Source organism: Ranitomeya imitator, chromosome 4, assembly GCF_032444005.1.
Source record: "Ranitomeya imitator isolate aRanImi1 chromosome 4, aRanImi1.pri, whole genome shotgun sequence".
NCBI lineage: Eukaryota > Metazoa > Chordata > Amphibia > Anura > Dendrobatidae > Ranitomeya > Ranitomeya imitator.
In genome coordinates, this window is record NC_091285.1 from 484,742,184 (window position 1) to 484,751,434 (window position 9,251).

Consider the following 9,251-nt stretch of genomic DNA (forward strand, 5'->3'; position numbering starts at 1 on the left):
GTTCAGGCACACAGGTCTAGGCTATTGGAACAGGAACTGGTCACACAGATTGGGGAATGATCATGCACTGGCTGCTCCAAGTGATGACATACAGACACTGGGACCAGGGAATGAGGATCAGGCACTGGCCAGTCCGGAACCAGGAGACGAGGTTCCGGTACTGGCCGCTCCAGAACCAGGGGCCAAGGTTCAGACACTGACTGCTCTGGGATCAGGCGCTGAGGTTCAGGCACTGGCCCCTCCATGACTGGGGCGGTGAGTAAGCTGGTGTCCCTGGTATGGAGGGAGAAAGGGACACCATGCAGAGGCGCCAATAGCAGTGGTCCATTCACCCACAAACAGCTGTTCAAGGTGTGCATACTTCTCACAATATGCACACCTGGTAGCATTGGTCATGGATCACATATATATATAATTTGAAAACATGTTCATGTTTATTCTGGGATCATAGCAGGCACTAAAATAAGTGACACCAGATAATTCTTTAGGACCATTCAGTGGTTGTTCCAACCCACTCCGGTGCTTGAGCAGTTGGAGCAGCAGACCAATCATCCTTGCCAGCAGGCTGTGAACTCCAGTCTTCCGCTGGAACTTTGGGCACTCCTTGAGGTTCACGACCATCAGCAAACTGTTGAATGGGCACTGAAGGAACCTGAACTCTCTCTGACCAGTCTGCAACTTCAGTTGTATTAAATTCTGCAACAGGTGCAGTCCATTCACCCTGGTATTCCTCGTTTGTGGTAGCCTTCTCAGCAGCAGCCTACTCTTTTTCAATCTCTTCTGGATCACGATAGAAATAAAGATCAGACTTGACCTTCCATGCGTGCTCGCGGGATATTGTGCCTCATACGAAGAACTTCACGGGGCAACATCCACCACATGAGGCCAACTGAGTGAGCCCCCTTGTTGTTACAGGGAATTGCAATATGCACATAGCGCAGAGGAGGATCTGTTTTGCAGAGGGCAATTGTAGGAGTATTGACATAAGATGCCACATATTAAATGGGGATAAACAGTAGAGAAAAGGCAGAAAAACTAGTAGGGAAAACACCAAAAAATGATCTTGTGTCAAACTATGATATTGTGTTTAACTATGCACTAATCTGCAACCCTGCACTAAAAATGCAGCCTGCTTCTCCCAGCTGCCCTTGCTTAGAGTCTATGGAACTTGCAATTCTCCAACCAGCAAAATGTGCTTGTCAAAGCTATGGCAACTGGCTGTCGAACAAAGTCCCCCATGGTAATTATTCTCTGCACACGCTCTAGTTCAGCTATGTCTTATACACCGGAGACCAGAACTGTGCACAGTATTCTAAGTGTGGTCGAACTAATGACTTGTATAGAGGTAATGATGTACAATAACAAATTGTATTGTAGTACTGTGTTAGCCAGAAAAATCGATGTGAATACTTTTCTGCCCAATGATGACAGAAGTATTCTGGGAGTGATAGCTTTATTGGCTAAGGCTACTTTCACACTAGCGTTTTCTGCAATCCGTCACAATGCGTCGTTTTGCAGAAAAAACGCATCCTGCAAAAGTGCTTGCAGGATGCGTTTTTTCCCCATAGACTTGTATTGACGACGCATTGCGACGGATTGCCACACGTCGCATCCGTCGTACGACGGATGCGTCGTGCTTTGGCGGACCGTCGGGAGCAAAAAACGCTACATGTAACGTTTTTTGCTCCTGACGGACCGCTTTTTCCGACCGCGCATGCGCGGCTAGAACTCCGCCCCCACCTCCCTGCACCTCACAATGGGGCAGCGGATGCGCCGGAGAAATGCATCCGCTGCCTCCGTTGTGCAGTGCGTTAAACGCTAGCGTCGGAATCTCTGCCCGACGCATTGCGATGGGGAGATTCCGACGCTAGTGTGAAAGTAGCCTAACCAGAAAATAATATGTTTGCAAGCTTTCAGAGCACAGAGGCTCCTTCTTCAGGCTAGATTACAGATCTGGTTAGCCAATAAAGGTATCACTCCCAGAATACTTCTGTCATCATTGGGCAGAGAAGTATTCACATCGTATAGAGGTAAAATTATGTTCTCCTCATGTGCATCTATGCCTCTTTTAATGCATCCCATTATTTTATTTGCCTTTGTAGCAGCTGCCTGACACTGGCCACTGAACATGTTTGTCATCCACCCATACACCCAGGTCTTTTTCATTGACGGTTTTGCCCAGAGATTTAGAATTAAGCGCATAGTTATACATCTTATTACTTCTACCCAAGTGCATGACCTTACATTTATCCCCATTAAAGCTCATTTGCCATTTATCAGCCCAAGCTTCTAGTTTACATAAATCCTCGTAACATAAAATTGTCCTCGTCTGTATTGATTAACCTGCAGAGTTTAGTGTCATCTGCAAATATTGAAATTCTGCTCTGAATGCCCCCTACAAGGTCATTAATAAATATGTTAAAAAGAAGAGGGACCAATACTGACCCCTGTGGTACCCCACTGCTAACTGCGACCCAGTCCGAGTGTGCTCCATTAATAACCACCCTTTGTTTCCTATCCCTGAGCCAGCTCTTAACCTACTTACACATATTTTCCGCTATCCCCATTATTCTCATTTTATGTATCAACCTTTTGTGTGGCACCGTATCAAAAGCTTTTGAAAAGTCCATATACACTATGTCCACTGGGTTCCCTTGGTCCAGTCTGGAAGTTACCTCTTCATAGAAGCTGATGAGATTAGTGTGACATGAACGGTCCCTAGTAAACCTGTGCTGATACTGGGTCATGAGGCTATTCCTCTTCAGATACTCCAGCATAGCATCCCTTAGGATTTTACCCACAGTAGAGGTTAAGCTTACTAGCCTATAATTTCCGAGTTCAATTTTTGTCCCCTTTTTGAATATTGGCACCACATTTGCTATACGCCAGTCCTGTGGTCCAGATCGTGTTATTATAGAATCTAAAGATTAAAAATAATGGTCTATTAATGACTGTACTTAATTCCTGCAGTACTCGGGTGTGTATCCCATCCGGGCCCGGAGATTTGTCAATTTTAGTGATTTTTAGACGCCGCCGCACTTCCTGCTGGGTTAAGCAGGTGACATTTAATGGGGAATTTTTATCACTAGTCATTTTGTCTGCCATGGGATTTTCTTGTGTAAATACTGATGAAAAAAAGTCAGTTAGCATATTGGCTTTTTCCTCATCCTCATCCACCATTTCACCCAGACTATTTTTAAGGGGGCCAACACTATCATTTTTTAGTTTCTTACTATTTATGTAGTTAAAGAATATTTTGGGATTATTTTTACTCTCTCTGGCAATGAGTCTCTCTGTCTCAATCTTTGCTGCCTTGATTTGCTTTTTACAGAATTTATTTTTTTGTATTTATTTAATGCCTCATCACTACGAACTTCCTTTTATTCTCTAAATGCTTTCTTTTTGTCACTTATTGCGCCCCTTACAGCTCTATTTAGCCATATTGGTTTTCTCCTATTTCTGGTATGTTTATTCCCATACGGTATATACTGTGCACAGGTCCTATCCAGGATGCTAATAAATGTCTCCCATTTTCTTTGTGTATTTTTATGTCTCAGGATATCGTCCCATTTAAATGCACCAAGATCCTCTCTCATCCGTTGGAAATTTGCCGTCCTGAAGTTTAGTGTCCTTGTAACCCCTCTATTACACATCTTATTAAAGGATACATGAAAACTTATTATTTTGTGATCACTATTCCCCAAGTGACCCCAACCCTTATATTTGCTATGCGGTCTGGCCTGTTGGTTAATATTAGGTCTAGCAGTGCCCCCCTTCTTGTTGGGTCCTGAACCATTTGTGAAAGGTAATTGTCTCTCATAGTTGTCAAAAACCGATTTCCTTTGCTGGAACTTCAGGTTTCTGTTCCCCAATCTATTTCAGGGTAGTTGAAGTCCCCCATAATAATGACTTCCCCTTGAGTCGCAGCTTCATCTATTTGCTTTACGAGGATATTCTCCATTGCTTCCATTATTTTTGGAGATTTATAACAAACCCCTATCAGTAATTTATTATTTTTTCCCCCTCCCCTTATCTCCACCCACAGGGACTCTACATTTTCATTAGATTCACCTATATTATCACGCAGGATGGGTTTTAAGGACGATTTTACATATAGACACACCCCTCCCCCTCGCTTATCTGTACGGTCATTTCTGAACAGACTATAACCCTGCAAGTTAACAGCCCAGTCATGGCTCTCATCCAGCCATGTCTCAGATATCCCCACCATGTCATAATTATGCTCCAACACCATTAATTCTAATTCGTCCATTTTGTTGGCGAGGCTTCTGGCATTATAGATGCACTTGATGTTCCTCTCTGTACCTCTATTCTTTCTTAAATTATTAACTGTTCTAACCCCACCCCCCATGCCACCGCCACCCCCAACTTCCTTATTTGTGCCCAGGTCTCTATCTGCACTATCTTCCCCTCCTATAAATTGAATACCCTCCCCCCCAATGCCTAGTTTAAACACTCCTCCAACCTTCTAGCCATTTTCTCTGCCAACACAGCTGCACCCTCCCAATTGAGGCAATATGCTCTATGCTGTATACTACGTCGCTGGGCAATATACTACATGATTGGGAAATATACTACGTAGCTGGGCAATATACTACGTGGGCTGTGCAATATACTATGTGGCTCGTTGCTGAATACTACGTCGCTGGGCAATATACTACGTGGCTGTGCAATATACTACGTGGCTGGGCAATATACTATATGGCTAGGCAATATACTACGAGGACATGCATATTCTAGAATACCCGATGCATTAGAATCGGGCCACCATCTAGTGATATATAATTATAGGTGAGATGCTCTGCAGGACAGAGAATAGCAAAGAAGACCTTTAGGTTAAATGCTCTGCAGGACAGGGGGGTAGTATGCAGGTATACGTGAGATGCTCTGCAGGGCAGAAGAATAATATAGAAGTATAGGTGAGATGCTCTGCACGACAGAATAGCAAAGATATAGGTTAAATGCTCTGCAGGACAGGGGATAAAAAAATATAGCCGCACAGTGCTCCATACTATATAATAGCCACATGTCAGGAATCCCCTGACCGCTGCCACCAATTCGTCACGATTCACACCGTGACCGTCACCCCTACGTCACGGGTCGGGGTGACTTTGGGCCAACAGACGGCTATCACATGTGCAGGGGGGCTTATCTTAGTTATCCCTCCACTCCACAACATGATGAAAAAACACACACAAGGCTATTGACCTCTTAGTTTACAGCAGGGGCTTATTTTAGGTATCCCACTGCTTTTCAATATACCACGAACTGCAGGGATTTATGTATATCCCGCTAACAGTTCCGCTTAAAACTTGCAGCTCTCTGGCGCCCCCCTTACTCTCAGGTCAAATTAGGTACTGCACCCTGGGTAATTGGTCGCCAGACAGGCTGCCTGCTATGTACTGGCTATTGGGCACGCTGCAGCAACGCGATAAACTACTCCCACTTAGGCAGAATCAATAATTATCAACGCCGCAGTCGCTACAAAGCCTCTCAACTACCCAGTACAGAATGTGTGCTGCCACCAGCTTCGATTAAATGGGTCCGAAGCTAACCCAACACAGTAGCGTATTTCCCTTCAGAAGACTTCGGGTACGGTTTTTAGAGCATGGAGAAAGAACTGGCATGAAATAATATACCCCACAAAATTTAGGCAGTGCTTTATCAAAATATTCTACAAAAAGGTTACAAATGAGACAATTGCAAATATGTACAATGGTGATTATGAAATAAACAGGGATTAAATGAGAAAAGATAACACTCACATGTTCAAAGCATGGCAGGCAACCATACGTCCCAGCTCATTGGACGTGCGCAGGGCTTTCCAGAAGAAGAAGCAAGCAAGCAAGAAGACTGAGCTGGGGATCTTGGCAGACAGTTATAGCCTCAGCCTGTGACATCACAGAAATTTATCTACTTTCTATAACTTCGCTACAAAACATGTCATAGTCATAAGAAACCCATCATTCATCTCGGATTAACGTGAGCATTCTAATGAGATCAAATATGTCCTATCTGGGATACATATTTACAGAGAAATCCCTACTTCTTTACCAGATGGAGTTAGAAGCCCGTGTTTCGAGGGATGGGTAGGTCCACCGAGTGCGATTAAGAATATATATTTTCGTGTTCGTAATGTAAAAGGTTTGCATAATATCTTACAAAAACAAAACAAAGAACTTTCATGGATCCTAGAAGTTTCTAGTTCACTTATAGCTGGACAAGAGCTTACACGGCAGGAAATGCCGGTCGTAAATACCTTGGCTCTCCTAAAACCCCCACACTCTCTGAGAAGGAAAGCTAAACTCTGAAGTAATGGGAAGGGGGGGTTTTGAGCCCAGGGTCTGCCATGTGTTCTTTGGAACCATGGTCAGAAGTGCCAAAAATCCCTCAGCTATGGTGCTAACAGGCAGAGAAACTACTACTTATTTTATACAGTTTCCTCACACCACACATGATGCTCCATACTGTATAATGACCGCACATGATGCTCCATACTGTATAATGACTGCACATGATGCTCCATACTGTATAATGACTGCACATGATGCTCCTTACTGTATAATAGCCACACATGATGCTCCATACTGTTTAATGACCGCACATGATGCTCCATACTGTATAATAGCCACACATGATGCTCCATACTGTATAATAGCCACACATGATGCTCCATACTGTATAATGTCCGCACATGATGCTCCATACTGTATAATGGCCGCACATGATGCTCCATACTGTATAATAGCCACACATGATGCTCCATACTGTATAATAGCCACACATGATGCTCCATACTGTATATTAGCCACACATAATGCTCCATACTGTATAATGACCGCAAATGATGCTCCATACTGTATAATAGCCACACATGATGCTCCATACTGTATAATGACCGCACATGATGCTCCATACTGTATAATGACTGCACGTGATGCTCCATACTGTATATTGGCAGCACATGATACTTCGTACCGTATAATGGCCACATATAGCTACTCCTACACACGCGGCTGCGCTCCGTACACTTTGCACACACGGCTCCGCTCCGTACACACGGCTCCACTCCATACATCTCATACACACACGGCTCCGCTCCGTACACTTTTCACATGCTGCTCCTCTCCGTTCACCTCGTACACACACGGCTGTGCTTCGTACACCTCGTACACAAAGCTCCGTACACCTCTTACACACGACTCCGCTCCGTACACCTTTCACATGCTGACATGCTGCTCCGCTCCGTACACCTCATACACACACAGCTCTGCTACATCCACACTATAAACACCTCCTGACCTCACACACATAGATACACTTACCCTCCTCCGGCGCCCATGGCAACCAGCAGAGTCCTGTACAAGGATGTCCTCCCGATCATGTGACCCCTGACTCCTCCCATCCTGTGACCTCATCACAGGTCCTGTGAGCACAGAGCAGCCATTATGTGGTGTGCTGCTGTGCGGCCGGGTGCAGGGACTCAGGGAGCTCTCAGCTGACCGGGTGATATCACACACCTCCCAACCAGTGTGGGACAATTAATGTCCCGCCCGGGATCGCGGGGCTGACTGTCAAAATCAGGACAGTCCCGCTGGATTCGGGATGGTTGGGAGGTATGCTGATAATGACAGACTGCTACAAACCACAGATCTTCAGCATGTTTGCAGTTTTGCAATAGGTCAGCTGTAAATCACATGTTGATCACACATCATGCAAACATCCTCACCTTTCACCTCAAATATCATAGATCTGAAACTTTGTGATGATGCAATTGGCAATTTTCCATGTGGGCAAATTTCCGTGTGGGGAATTTTCCGTGTGGGCAATTTTCCGTTTGGGGAATTTTCCATGTGGGCAAATTCCCGTGTGGGCAAATTTCTGTGTGGGCAATTTTCCATGTGGGCAATTTTCTGTGTGGGCAATTTTCCTGTGGGCATTTTTCCTGGGGGCAATTTTCCTGGGGGCATTTTTCAGGGAACCGTTATTGACAAACCAATGTGTGCAGAGAGAACAGGGTGGAGGAGCAGATATAAATTTACAATGAAGACTTTGTTACAAGTGTCATTAGGCGGCAGATGCAGGAATTTTTTAAATCCTACTGTCAGGTTCCCTTTAAAATGTGATGTCTTAGATAATCTTTGAAATTGTCCAGCTTTAGTTTTGTTGGTATTTTGTGCATCTCCTAAATGCAAAAGCCTGGTGTCTGTGTGTCCTTGAAAACCCTTGCTATGCTGAATGAATAAATTCATAATCCACTGAAATTTCCAATCTGCGGCAGTTTTCATCTCTCGGTACTCTTCTCAAAGTCACAGATGTTGATGATAACTTTTTTGCATAAAAATGACCGTGGTATTAAAAAATAAGTTAAAACAGTTATGATGTTGTTAAGGCAATCAGCATAGATGCGTGTGTTAATTGGCAGTGTTTAATACGGTCGTTAACTGTGCGATGTAAACTTTTAAATGTTCTCGATGAAATACAACCCCTGGCAAAAATGATGTAATCACCGGCCTTGGAGGATATTCATTCAGTTGTTTAATTTTGTAGAAAAAGCAGATCACAGACATGGCACAAAACTAAAGTCATTTCAAATGGCAACCTTCTGGCTTTAAGAAACACTAAAAGAAGTCAAGAACAAAAAATGTGGTAGTCAGTAATGGTTCCTTTTTTTAACCAAGCATAGGGTAAAAATTATGGAATCACTGAATTCTGAGGAAAAAATTATGGAATCATGAAAAGCAAACAAACAAAAAAAAAACCTCCAACACATCACTAGTATTTTGTTGCACCACCTCTGGCTTTTCTAACAGCTTGCAGTCTCTGAGGCATGGACTTAATGAGTGTCAAACAGTACTCGTCATCAATCTGGCTCCAACTTTCTCTGATTGCTGTTGCCAGATCAGCTTTGCAGGTTGGAGCCTTGTCATGGACCATTTTCTTCAACTTCCACCAAAGATTTTCAATTAGATTGAGATCCGGACTATTTGCAGGCCATGACATTGACCTTATGTGTCTTTTTTCAAGGAATGTTTTCACAGTTTTTGCTCTATGGCAGGATGCATTATCATCTTGAAAAATGATTTCATCATCCCCAAATATCCTTTCAATTGATGGGATAAGAAAAGTGTCCAAAATATCAACATAAACTTGTGCATTTATTGAAGATGTAATGACCGCCATCTCCCCAGTGCCTTTACCTGACATGCAGCCCCATATCATCAATGACT

General features: G+C 43.7%; 1 pseudogene; it reads right to left on the minus strand.

Annotated features, from left to right (window-relative positions):
- Positions 1–412: 412 nt before the first annotated feature.
- Positions 413–998, minus strand: LOC138674569 (small ribosomal subunit protein uS2 pseudogene; annotated as a pseudogene).
- Positions 999–9,251: the final 8,253 nt, after the last annotated feature.